General features: G+C 42.6%; 1 long non-coding RNA gene across 1 annotated transcript in view; it reads left to right on the forward strand.

Moving 5' to 3' along the window:
* Positions 1-11,728, forward strand: part of LOC108448265 — a 12,216-nt gene extending 488 nt beyond the window's left edge. Inside the window, exons 2-3 of the long non-coding RNA XR_001864101.1 lie at positions 4,499-4,501; positions 10,689-11,728. This is a non-coding gene — a long non-coding RNA (uncharacterized LOC108448265). The remainder of the gene's footprint in view (positions 1-4,498; positions 4,502-10,688) is intronic.
* Positions 11,729-14,062: the final 2,334 nt, after the last annotated feature.

Genomic DNA, 14,062 nt, shown 5'->3' on the forward strand with positions numbered 1-14,062 from the left:
CACGGCTGGAACAGGTCCATGGCTTCAGGATGGCCGTGGCCCGGCCCGGCCTGGCCCAAGCAGGGCCTGGCCGGGCCCGCTGGGCCCTGCTCGGGTCCTGCAGCCACCTGTCCCAGTGCCGGAAACGAGAGAGAGCTTGGAGGGGGAGTTTGCCTATTCTTAAATGTGGATCACAGAGGTGATCACAACTTTAAGTGGCTTAGAGAATTGTCCATATTCAAACTGGCCAGCTGATAGGTTCTATCAGTTCCCAGAGGAAACTGTAAGCACCCCTTAGCAAGGACGTCCCTTCCGGGACTATGCTTGCTAACCTATGACACCATGAAAGGAAATACTGAGCCTTGAAAATGTGTATAAAACCTGCTCGTTTCTTTTGAATAAATTATTCCGATTCCCTGCCGGTCTGGGTCCGTGTCTCTCACTCACACTGGCCAGCCTTCATTACTTCTGAAGCAAGACAACACAGAGGATCAAATAATGTGTTGGACATGAGATGATTGCAGCTCCCTCAGAAGGAACTAGATTTTCATGGAAACACACCTTGTCCTCTGCTTCTTCACTGGGTGAGTTCGTACACCTACAGCTGGCTGTCTCATTTCCACAGACCAGGGGATGGGTTACTGGTGCTCCAGGCCTGTGGTGCCGTTATTGAAGATATTTACCTGCCCAGTATGGAATATGGATTGCAGGAATATGCATAAAACCAGCTGCTGCCTCGAAAGAAATGCACACAGGTTGTTTCCAGCAAAGCTGGGAAGGACCAGGCCTCCTTGACTGTGCTTGACCTGGGGTATCCCAGAGATAGGATCAAAATCCCAGTTTGGGAAGTACTCGGAAGATTCATAAAGCTGGAGCTCTGAGGAGGTCACAGGGCAAGCATTTTTCTCCAAATACATAGTTATGAATATGTTTCAGAGGAGCACTTCCAATTCTATCCAACATTGCTTACAGAGCCCCATAGATCATATAATTACATTCTTAACAATTTCAGCATTTGTTCTGGAGACAAGCTAGAGCTACATTTCAGAGCCAATGTAATTATTACATTTATGGAGATGTGCTGCCTCCATAAATGCCTGTGTATATGTGTATGAAGTCTGAGAAAAATACTAAACACAGACAAATGAGCTGAATCCTGAACTCCTATGGATGTCCTTGGTACTTTGTACAAATGAGAAAAGCATCCATCTTAATGTTCTCTCCATCAGCAATGCAAGTGCAGGTTCAACACTGGGAACGAAAATCCAGAGTGTCTCCTGAGGTCACATCCTGGACAATTGTGGTGATTTGATGGGCGATTTCTGTCTAGTGCAAATCCCATATAGGTTCTGCTTTCATGTGGAACAAATTGTACTAATATTTGAGAGTGGTTTAAATTGGTTGTGGTATTATGTGGGAGTTTTTAAGTTCAGCATCCTCTGAGGAAGGAGCCACTGATGTTTATAAGGATTATTGTGCCTGAATAATTTTATGGATGGCATTGGTACAGGCTGGTTCCCTTTCCATATAAAAGCTCACTAGAAACCTCAGTGATTTGTAGTTTATATTTTTGGAGTGCCATCTAACTTACATAAACTGCTTACAGTTTTCTGATCTTTTAATAAAACCTTTTGGCATAGGACGGGTAATTTATTTCATTACGAGAAACACTGTATAAATGCTAAACACAGGCACAACGAAGAGAACAGAAAATGCCAATCAAAACTTTGCTAAAGACACAGTTATGTTTACAGAATAAAAATGTGTGTTTAGTGAGTTGAGCAGGCTGCTTACCCTTATTTAACAGCCAAAGAATTGTGCGGTGTCACATAAAGTGCAATAAATAAAATTAAAATGCAAATTACAGTCAGTCAAAGAATTCCCAAGGTCTGCATGCAATTTCAAAGTACTTAATATAGGATCTCTGCCCCTTCTGGCTTCCTTTTGGGAGCCTTTTTTCTCTTCTGGTGGCCCAGCTGTGCTTGAGGTCCAAGTTGAAACATCCTGCCTTCCAGATCCCTGCAAAGACATCCTGCTCATTATCCTTCTTCCTTGAAGGAAGGAAAAATAAATTATTTCTTCCTGCTTCATTTCTACATTGCAAGGCCACACCTGGCACGCTGTCCTTGTGGACTCACTGGTCCTGGAACTGCAGATGCCAGCCCATGAGCAAACAAGGGAACATATCTGAGTAAGATCACTGCTGAAAGCTTCATTTTATTAAAACCCTTGTGAAAGTCTGCGGTAAACATGACATTTCTTCTCCCTGGAAAGGTGGTGGCAGGGTAAGATTCATAAACATTTCTGACCTCAGTTCTGTAATCCGCTTTGGTTTGGCTAACCTGAGAAGGACACCACGGGGAATATGAAAGGGGAAAGGCACAAACCAACCAGGAATTATGGAGGGAAGGTGGAAGGAAGAAAGGAAATGCTGCATAAATCCTGGAGCAGCCTGGCACACCTCAGAGAATTATGGAATATCCGTGGTATCCATTGTCCCCCTTGCCTTCGGCCACAAATGTTGAAACAATAACCAGTAAGGTGCGGGTTGTGTGCTGGAATTCCCCCTCGTCCATTCCCACCTCTTGGCTGTCTGAGAATCCAACCAGCCACACCCTTGTCCCAGCCAACACGATGGCTCACAGCCTGTTAACACTGGCAATCTGAGGGGAAAATGTGCAACCCAACCCCAAGGAAGGTAATAGACAGTCCCATCCATCTCCCGTGGAGCAGAAGGCAGAAGAGTAGTTTGCAGGAAAAAGACAGAATGCCAGCAAAGGGGCATTTAAAAGAATATCTACAAAGAAATCCTTGTTTTCATGCCCAGCTGCTTCCAGATGTGCTGTAAGCACATAAGGAGTCAGAGTAGGAAGGATAAGAAGGGCTCGTTTGTCTGCATGCTTGAAATCTGAACAGCATTTGCAAGCTCAGACTGTAACTAGCCAGAAAAGCAGGACCAGGATTTTCAGTGTAGATGACAAGAGTGGTGTAATCAACCACATAAACTCCATAAATGCATATAGGATCCAAGTTCAGCTCCTGAATGAAACTGGTTTTGTCCTGGCATTTATAAATATAAACCATCCCCTCTGTGTTTTCTACCTCAATGGGGTAATACAATCTTCTGATGTAATTACACAAAGTGCTTAGAAATACTTATCTGGTGTAAGTTATGTATGATCTGTTATGTTGGACAATCAGGGGCATTAATGGTTTCATGTACAAGGCTTAAATCAAGAAAAATTTACCAGCTGGTATTAATTACATTTATGATAGTCTCAGACTATCCCAAACTGTTTTTATCTACATGGAACCATTCTTTATGTCACATAGTGTCTGTTACTCTTACTCAAGTGTTAGGATTTTAATCATAGTACAAACATAAAGGAAGGGCAATACTGGTTAGAGCATTTTGCCTTACTTTTCAGTTCCTAAATACCTTAAAAAAGCACCCTATGACAAGTCATTTTCAGGGCAGTCCTGTACGAGGTACCGCTGTTGAAGGCAGTAAGAAAAATTCCTGTTGAATCCTGTGGATAGCCCTGATCATCTGGGGGAAGGTTAATTCCAACTGGACAAGGCACAAATACTCTTAAGGTGCTCAGGGGCTGGGCAGCCCCACCACAGCAGGGCATATTGTTTAACAGTGAAGATGGAGAAGCCAAGGACAGGAATATTCCCTCCTGCCCTCAGTCCATTATCCATAGCCCTCATATGAGTGTTGTGCAAGGAGAAAATGATTTATGTTACTGGATAACGTTGGCACAGAGTGAAAATAGAAATAAATATAGATAAGAAAAGAGGAGGGAGATCTGTAAGACAAGAAAATTGTTCCTCTGAAACACTGTCCTGATAGACGCAGAGAAAAACTGTCCTGGACTGAAGGTCTGAGATATATTTTTGCAGCAGATAATGTGTCATGCCTGTCACAAGAAGTCAACTGGACTCAGTACACCAGAAGTTCCCTTCAACACTGAATTCCCCCAAACAACTCGATATAGGTGCTTCCAGTCCTTTACTGTATTTATTTGGAAAGGGGTAAGTCAGCTGTGTCTAATAGGGCACAGTGAGGCTCTCACCACCACACTAATGAAAAAAAAGGAAAACAAGAATACCACTCTTAGGATTTTTAGCAGTTTTTCTGTGGTCTTCCCAGTTATTCCGGGTTTTTTCTCACGCTATGTTTACAAAATAGAAGAGAGATTGTTCTATTTCAGTGAGTCACTTCAAAAGGCTTTTAGGTTGGGAATGAGGCCCGCTGGAAAGCCTGAGAGGGGAATAGAGCTACTTCAGACATATTTTTCTCCCTTGTCTCCAAGCAGCTCCATCAAAATTATATGGGAAATTATACAGGAAATTACATAGAGTGGTGTTACTGAACCTCTCCTTTGAAACTACTCCTGAGCAGACCTCTCTTCACAACTGGAGGCATCTCTGTGTTGCAAAGTGAAAATGGAATTGCAGAGAAGTGCAGTGCTGTAAACATGAACACTCCCTTTTCTGGCATCCAGAGGGCTAGAGAGTACCCCATGCGTGCTGAAAGGCATTTTCCCTGCATCCAGCTCCGTATGATAGTACTGGAAGCAATTAAGTTGCATGACTGAGGTTCAGGAGGGAAATAAAAAGTATCCCAAGCTTCTGAAGCTGAAGGACTAGCACGGAGCGACAGGCGAGTTTCAGAAATGTTTACAGCTTGCTGATGTTTCTAGTAATTGTCCCTTTCATCTGCTTCATCCAAACAACATCAGTCTGCAAACATGGGCTGTGTGCTTCATGAGATTTATGTCCATGGAGAACCAGGATAGGAGTCTACAGCTAGTCATTTGTAAACAGTTTAGGCCTTTATCTGTTCACCAGGAACATAACACCTTCGTATTTATTTACTAGCCAGAACCATTCATTTTATAGCTATTTATCTATGGAGATGGTTCTCAAGTGAGTTCCTTACATGTGCCTGGTGTTTCAAGTGCCAGGTTGCCTGGATGTTGACACTGGATACTAATTCCCTTAGCAATGCTTCTGGCTGAATCAGTACTACTACCCTTGAAAATCTGGTTTATAGGAGGAATATTTGCATACATTAAGCTCCAGTTTTGCTTCTAGAAATATCTTTTTCTCACCTTAAAGTCTGACACTTAACAAGCAGCTCACTGCAGGGAACACTTAGTTGAAATAAGATGGGTCCAAAAAATGCCCCAAAAGACCCATCTTTGCTCTCTCTCTGATCAAAGAAGATTAAAAATTGTTGCAGTCTGTTTGACCAAGCAACTCTTCTGAGGCTTTTGAACATACTGATCTTTGTTCCTAGCCAGAAAACACAGCTGTCCCTGTTGGTTTTTTTTCCAAAAACACAGGTCTCCCTGTTAGGTTTTTTAGTCTTAGCTGCAGTCTAGAAGTGAATAACCAGCTAATTAATAAATCCAAAGTTCAGACTTTGTTCCTTAACTTTCTATTTGCCTCTTAGGTAGCGTTTTCTCAGAGCCCCAAGGGGCTTCTCTTTTCCTTTTGGAGCTCAAAAAAGCAAAGGTGAGAAGCATTTCAGTTCCACTAAAATGGATCTGAGGAACACATGGAACTGATTCAATTAATCTATTCCTTATCTTAACCAACAGCTTAATACTTTTTTTATGAACAGGAAGTGATTGGATTCAAGTTTTATTTTATAGAATAGAAGTCTGAGGGAAGAAAAATCATCACCTTGGCATCTGTGAAATAATAACTCATGTGCCCATAAAGTCATTAAGTTACACTAATGATATGCAGAACCTAGAGAAGCTTTTGTTAACAATCTCTCCTCAGGGATTGATGGTCACACAAATGCCTGGCACCTGCTGCTCCAGGAATCAAGTGGGAAGAAAACAATACCCACACAAGTATCCGAGTTTCTCTGCATTTTGCTCCTATTTGTCAGGGTTTCTCATTCATCCCAGTGACAAGCTGGGCATGCAAACACAAGGCTGTAAGGAAACTTGACAGCCTTTGAAATCAAGGCCTTTTAGACACAGACACACAACACGGAGGAAGGAATGATGCAAAAGTGACACTACACTGGTACAGAAGAGCAGGCAGAAATGGCAGGAAGAAAAAGGCATTGATTCCTTGGATTTCCACTCCATGTACACTGGAAGACTGTTTGGAAAACCACCAGACAACTGGGAAGTGTTTTTACTTTCTGGTTACCCTGCCAATTAGTACATGAAAGGCTAAAGAACACAGCTCACCAGGAAGAGTGAAAAGTTGGAATTGTCTGTCAGGCCACTCAATTTCTTTTGTGACCAAAATCAGAGCTCTCATCCCCTGTTCAGATACTCAGCTATCAAATCCTCCACTAGAATCATTAGATAACTACCACAGGTTATAAGAGTAATATTTTCAGGGACACATGTGCTTTTCTGTATCCACCTTCATACAGTAGGTGATTAAGGAATCACACTAGATTAAATAAATTGTACAATGAGACCACAGCTCCTTGAAACCGACTAGAACTCATCTTACAGAAGGAAGTGGAGGACAGCAGTTAATTCTAAAATATTGCTTGAACCAAATTCTTGTTTGAGATAAGAAGCATTGAGTAAGGCTATGATCCTTAACCACTGCTAATCCTGTTATTCATCTACTCTTAATTATGTCCTCTTTTCCTTGAAGTGGGAAACTTTACAGATTTTTCTCATAAAACCCATATATCCTACCTTATTGCAAGTGTTATCAGGAATGTTAGAGCCACATCCTAAATTTTAGCTTGCTGGTAACTCAGACTGATACCACTCTGACATCCACAGCAGGCAAAGATTTTTAGGCAAGTGCTGACAGATGTTGTGTATCTGATGCAGAAAAAACAGCCTTTAGTATTTAATGTGGTGATGAGAAATTAAGTTGCCTGAGGCATGAAATATAATTGTTCATTTACACTGAAAACCCATTGATGCAAAACCAACCATTACAGTCATGGATGAGAAAAGCAATAAAATATATAGATCCAAATCTTCTTCGAACCACTGTTGAAACTTTAATATTTTCTCTAACTAGTCTCTGGGGAAAATGTTCACTTCAATGACAGCACTGGTACAGGTCTCTTGGTGCTAGAAATGGTAGAAAACTTGGTATAGCCACACAGTTGTTCCTCAATGCGTCTTTCTCAGATCAAGTGAAAGAATTCCCTGATAGTTTCCCCTATCCCAAGCAAATAAATGAAAAAAAAAAAAATACGTGCACCTTACATTAGAAATTTGGTGTGACATAAGGCTGCAGTCTCCAAGCAATCCCAGAAACTGTGTTCTCATTATGAATTCTCAGAGTTCATGAAGCATCATGATCCAATATATGACAAGATTTTTTTCCACATCATTTTTTCTTCTTGCAATTTGTGCAGCAAAGGTCATGAAGAAAGAACTGATGGAGCTTGGGGAGTTTAATTGCTTTCAGCTTTGATATATTAAGCAGGGTTTATCTACAATTATTTGACTTGGAGCTGATGCTATTCATTAGATGCAGAGGAAGTTGTTTGTTTGACTGTGGAGTAATAAAGCTTCCAGTTCCTTACCAGGGAGTCAACAACATTACCATTTGTCACTATAATTTTCTTCCTCTCCATAGAAGGCAACAACAGATCCTGTTTGCAAAATGATGGGGAAATCTTCACCCCCCCAGTGCACCACTGGCAGGGGGCTCAGGGTGGTAACACTGTCCCGCTGACTATTCCCTCCCCCATTTCTGGACGCCTTCTATAAATAACGGAATTCTGTTTCTTCTCAGAACCAGGTGGCAAGGGAGATGCCCCTGCCACCACACCTCCCTGGCAGCACCTCAGCATGGCTGAGGAGGCAGAGAGAACACCCTAAGGCTTGAGATAACGAGCTGTCACTCTCTCGGCTGGCAACTGCGAATGAGCCCGTGTCAGCAAAAATAAAGGGTATTTAGAAAGGTGTAGGTGAGATTAGATTCGTTTATTCCTTCCCAGTCTCACACCACTCAGAGAAATCATCTTTCAAAAGCCCCTTTCTGTGTATTTTTTTCCTCTGTTCCTTTTCTTGTTGGACAAAAATCATCAAAAGCCTGACTTTAATGAAAAGAGGTTTTGTGTGCTTATTTCAGTCTGCTTTGTTCACTTTTCTTTGTCCCCTCCTTCTTTTCCACACCATAATTTATGGAAAAGGAAGTAAAGCACAAAAAGGGCTCAAGCTGAAGAAAATAATTCTCAGAAGCTGTCAAAAGCCAGCAGATGCTTTGAATATTCATTTTGTGAGGCATTCATTTTCCAAGAACTGCTGAAGCTGAAATGTGGCTGCTAGGTGGAAAAAGGGCCAGCATTTTGGTGAGCAATATATTGATTAGAAAACACAGGGTTGGTATCACGAGGTGGTGACAGTGAGCTACCACATTCTCATGGCTGAGGATGCTGAGAAACCCAAAAAGTGTAATCTGTGAGGATACAAAATGACTACTCTGCGTGACACAGAGAGAAGATAAGAAGAGCAACTTGACAACTTTTTCTAGGTTTTTGAGGAAGAAAAGCTTCATAGCACTATAATAAAAGAATGAGTGAGAGGGAGCACAGACAGAAGAGAGATGATGAGTGGGAAACACTGAGTAATGGGGAAAGAAATAAAAGGAAAAAATATTGTAAAAAAATCAGCTCATGCCAAATAAATGAGTCAAAAAACATTCTTCCTTCTCTCCTGAAATCCTCTTTCAGTTTAACTGAAATGCTTTGAGTAAAACATTGCAAATGAGAAGAATTGTTTAAATTAACCCATAAATAAAATGTTTTGTTCTATAAAAAGAAATAAAAGATGTCCAGATCTGATACAAATATTGAGTTAAACTGAGAAGGTAAAACTGGAAGCAGAAGTTAATGCCTTCTTAATTTTTCTGCCAAGAAGAAATGGCTATATAAAAAAGAGTTATATAAAAACCAATCAATTTTCATAATTGACATAAGTTATCATGTTCAACTTTTTTTGTAATTCTATCTTTGTTTTAGTCTCTTCTTTTCTAGGAATATTTGAGGTGTTAGCAACTCTGTAGCAGTTATTGTTCTCTGCAGTTACATCTAGAGAAGAACCATCCTTCTGCTGCTACATCACAGCACCTCTCAAATAAAGAGCCCCAAACAATAAACTCATCTTGGTCTGGAATGACTTTGCTATGTAACCCCTCTATCATTGCAGTAGAAGGACAGGACAGGACTGCCAAGTGAAAACATCGACGTTTTAGTTGACAATATTTAATTTTTATGATATAAGAATTGTTATTTGCAGTATCTTTGCTTGGTAAGGTGAACTACTGGGCTATGACTTGACTTCAACAGAGAAACACTCCCTCTCCAGCAAACCAAAGAAATATTTTGGAGGACTCAGTAAGATCATCCCTTGTCCCTTGAGCAGAGGGGATTTCAGATTGATTCTTCACTCCAGCAATTAAATTAATGGCTTAAAATTGTGCCTGCAGTCACACTCTGATCTCTTGAGACAGTACTGGTTCAGAAGGCTCTTTCCTCTGCTCACTCAGGGCTGACCAGCTTAGGCTACAGGGGGAGACTTAATTGACTTCATAATTTAATTGACTTTATGGCATCCTGTTCACTGCTAGGCAAACCCTGCTGTCCTCTCCACCTCTCATTCCATTTCTTTTCTTTCTGAGAGTCAACTACCAAAACTTTCTGATGAGGTGGGGAAAAGTGAATTAAACTACTTTAAAGTATAAAAAACCTTCTAAGTGGCTTTGTTCATTTGACAGAATGAAGACCTGTCTTCTGCACTTCTTTCACTTCATGTACAGTTCTGAAAAGGGTTATAAAATTACTTGACATTTTGTGACAGGCACACTGTCATTGCCAAAACGCAAGGGGACAACACAGAGCGGCAGGCTCTAGCACACACACCAGAACTGGTTAAGGCAGCTTCTCCATCCTGAGAGCATTTCTGTTGTGCAGGCCTGAGAGCAGGGACTGAAAACTAAGCAACACAATGGATTCTTCAGCTACAGCTATTCAGGTTCTAGATCAGATCTGACAGTTTTGCTTTAAATTTCAAAGGAAGGTGGAAGTTGAAAGGTGAAGAATATTTTCTAATCATGGAGTGATGCAGAAGTGTGTATATTTAAATAGAATCATAGGATTATTGAGGTTGGGAAAGACCTCCAAGATTGCAGAGTCCAACCTGTGACCAATCCCCACCTTGTAAACCAGACCACAGCAGTGAGTGCCACGTCCAGGCACTCCTTGAACACCTCCAGGGATGGGAACTTCACCACCTCCTTGGGCAGCCTGACCACAATTTCCATGAAGAAATTCCTCCTGATGTCCAACCTGAACCTCCCCTGGCACAGCTTGAGGCCGTTTCCTCTCCTCCTGTCCCTGTTCCCTGGGAGCAGAGCCTGATCCCCCCTGGCTGCCCCCTCCTGTCAGGGAGTTGTGCAGAGCCAGAAGGTCCCCCCTGAGCCTCCTTTGCTCCAGGCTGAGCCCCTTTCCCAGCTCCCTCAGCCCCTCCTGCTGCTCCAGCCCCTTCCCCAGCTCCGTTCCCTTCTCTGGACACGCTCCAGCCCCTCAATGCCTTTCTTGTCCGGAGGGGCCCAGAGCTGCCCCAGGATGTGAGGTGTGGCCCCAGCAGTGCCCAGCACAGGGGACAGTCACTGCCCCGGCCCTGCTGCCACCCCATGGCTGGCACAGCCCAGGTGCCATTGCTCCCCCCCCGGTGCCCACCGGGGCTGAGGCCCAGCCGCTGTCCCCAGCAGCCCCAGGGCCTTTCCCAGCTTTCCAGCCCCTCTGCCCCAGCCTGGAGCTGCAGGGGGTTGGTGTGACCCAAGGCAGGACCGGGCCCTTGGCCTTGTTGACCCTCAGACCACTGGCCTGGGCCCATGGATCCAGCCTGTCCAGATCCCTCTGCAGAGCCTTCCTGCCCTCCAGCAGATCCACATTCCCACCCAGCTGGGTGCCATCTGAGAAATGACTGAGGGTGAACTCGACCATCTCACCTAAATAATTTTACATTTTGAGATTGCACAGCCACAATTTAGAGGAAACATTCTTACTTTCCTGCATTGTCAAAGCCCCTTTCTAGGAAACTCCCTTATCAATCAGTCGCTGATTTGTTATGCAGAGATCCCTGAATTATTGTTTACATCAGTAAAACCCAAAGGCAGTTTTATTAGAGTACATAAAGGACTGGACAGGCCATACATTGTTTTTGGTGGAGGATGGGCACTTCAGCATAATATCTGCCTCAGAAAGTCTCCCTTGTACTGTACAGGCGTTTTTGTGGCTTGGAAAAAAATAGGGGAGAAGTTCTTTTGATAGTAGGGTACACTGGCAAAGAGATTCTTATTTTTCATTGCAAACAACAGTAGACTGTAGTTACTGCAGGGGTTGTTAAGGATTTATGAGTTGCTTGCCATCTGAATGAAAGAAAAACTAGCATACATGTGGCTTTTGTACTTGTTCCCTAGTTTTGCTTGGGAAGTTTTGAGTGTGACTTTGCCATTATGGTAGGGCAATAGAAAGAGACAAAAACACACACTTTCAGAAATGTCTTATACGTCAAAAGAAGGAAGGCTGCTCCTCGTTCCTTATTTATGAAAGGAAGCTAACAAGCAAAGGAAAACAGACAATGCATCTTCCTCCCACACCCAACTGTCAGAATTGATGTCGTGGAAGGAATGACACTCATCATTTGTTTTTGCATCAGCTGCTTTTTGATCACGCATGTAATTCACAGATAAATGAAATTGAAGACAACAAAAAGCATTCCTTTCTTTAAACATTCAGTAAAATACTATGGTTAGGATGAAAGTTTTCCATTGAAGACTCTCCTCCACCAAGGTAAATAGTTATTTTTAATGAAAATTCTCTTTGCACCTAAATGTTGCAAATGAATTACTGTGAACTTCATTTTTTCAGTGTCCAAGGTGAAAAACTCCAATTTAGACTTAGCAAACCATTATGTTATACAATTTCCAGTACTTAAATCAGATGTGGCCAGCCTGCCTGACCCCACAAACCATTCATTGTCAATATAAAACATTGCTGTCATTCTGCAGATTATCCTAAACTCATTACAAATGAAAACATGATTATTCACATTTACTCTTCTTGAACTTCTTGGGTCATACAGGTTAGCAATGCAAGGTGAGTGTATGTAGGTATAAAATAGGAAAGGGCATGACTGAAGGAGGGAAAAGCAATTTGTGGAAATCATTAAGTAGGAAAATGAGGATTGTCCCAGGAAAGAACTGGGGGGTATAAACAGGAGGAGGTGTACCTGGAAGGAAAACACAGGGATGATGCACTGTACTGATTTGTGTTTTTTACATGCCTGACACATGAACTGCGCTTCTCCCTTTCACCTCTTAATCCTAAGCAGGGATCAAAAGATGTTTGCCAGAAAAATGATTTTGCTCTCTGGAAATTTCTCTCTAAAAATCATTTACTGAGGAAAAAATACCATCCCTGTCTGTGGATTCAAGCAAAAATCTTTTCACAGGTCCAAGCTATGATTCTGCAGTTAGCTGACCAGAACTGGAAGTGAGAGGTTTGGAGGGAAATGTCTGGGAGGGTCAACAACCCCAAAGCTTTCAAGAGAACTCTAAGTGGAGGGAAAATTGTGTTTAAGAAAAATGATTAAAATCACTAGAAAATATAATAAAAATCAGAATGAAAAGTTTCAGAAGGCTCACTAGACAGTAGAAGTTGAGGAGTTTTGGAGAATATATTGAATTTAATTGGATTTTCTGCCCAGTATATTTCCATATGTCATTCAGGTTAAGTTTTCATGTGGCTGATAAATCCAGACCAATGGAAAGATGGGAATTTTCAGACTGGATCAGATCAGTCTCACCCAGCAGCCTGTCCCTGTGCAAAGCTTAAGTGTGTTGAAAAGCAGCATAAAGAAGAGAGTGACTCCTGAGTTACTCGTGCTACAGGCAGAACAAGCCTATGAGTGCTGATCTTCTTCCATCAGAAGCAGGGTAGAGAGCAGAACTGCTCCTCCTTAAATCCACCAGTAAGCATTCCAAAGCTCCTGGCAGGAAATTCCTTAGGTCCAGGTGGGAGAACACCCTTAGTTCACTCTCCTCCTGTGGCCTGCAAGCTCTGCTACCAAGCACCCAATGCAAACTTTTGCTCGCTCAAGGATGGTTCTGCTGGTTGTTACTCTTGCCCAAGCTTGTGAGTGCTTTTCATAAAATGGAATAATAAATCCTGCATTTTCACTATGGGTTTCTGGATTTTTTTCTTCATGCTGATTACAGATTGCCCTGCTGTCTCCAGCAGTGCTGGTGCCATTTATGGAGGGGCTTTTCAGACAGAGCGGGTGCCCGTGGCCATTCTCTTCTGTTCACTCTGTCCCCACAGACTTTCTAAGTTCCCAAGTCTCAAGTACCACTGCAGTGTTGTGCCCACCTTTGAAGTTACGAGCTACTCCTGTGGTTATTGCCACAGAATGACAGACTTTGTGTTGATGCATTAAACGAGTTTACTGAATTAGCAGATGAGCAGAAAATTCATGCCAGAGGACAGAATGTCATGGGTTAGCATAACTCCAGAAGTGATTTTCTTGCAAAGAGGTGCTTACAGCTTCCTCTATGACCTGACAGAACCTATCAACTGGCTAATTTGAATATTGACAATTTTTTAAGCCACTTAAAAATTTTGACCTCCTCTGTGGTCCACATTTAAGAATGGGCAAACCCCGAGGAAGCTCTCTCTTGCTTCCTGCCTTGGGACAGGTAACTGGGCTGGGCCTGTATGGGGCCCAGTGGGCCCAGGCTTGGCCCTGCTTGGCCAGGGCCAGGCTGGGCCACAGCCATCCTGGAGCCAATGGGCCCTGTTCCACCTGTGGAACCCCCTGGCCGAAGATTCAGCTGAAGCTGCCCCACTGTCTGGCAAAGATCATATGACCAACAGTGATAAGCGAACTCCAGCTGCAAGGCCCGGGTGAGATTAACCCTTTTAGTGCTGTAAGTCTCCTCCAGAACAGATGAAGCCTGCAGACATTAAGTAAAGAAAGAAGAGCTGAAAACATGAGGGAAGAGAAAGAGGAGATGCTTAGGAGCTGAAATTCTGTTGTAAAGCTATGGTGGTGATAGACTA

The sequence above is a fragment of the Corvus brachyrhynchos genome, unplaced genomic scaffold (genome assembly GCF_000691975.1).
Source record: "Corvus brachyrhynchos isolate BGI_N302 unplaced genomic scaffold, ASM69197v1 scaffold317, whole genome shotgun sequence".
NCBI classification, from domain to species: Eukaryota; Metazoa; Chordata; class Aves; order Passeriformes; family Corvidae; genus Corvus; species Corvus brachyrhynchos.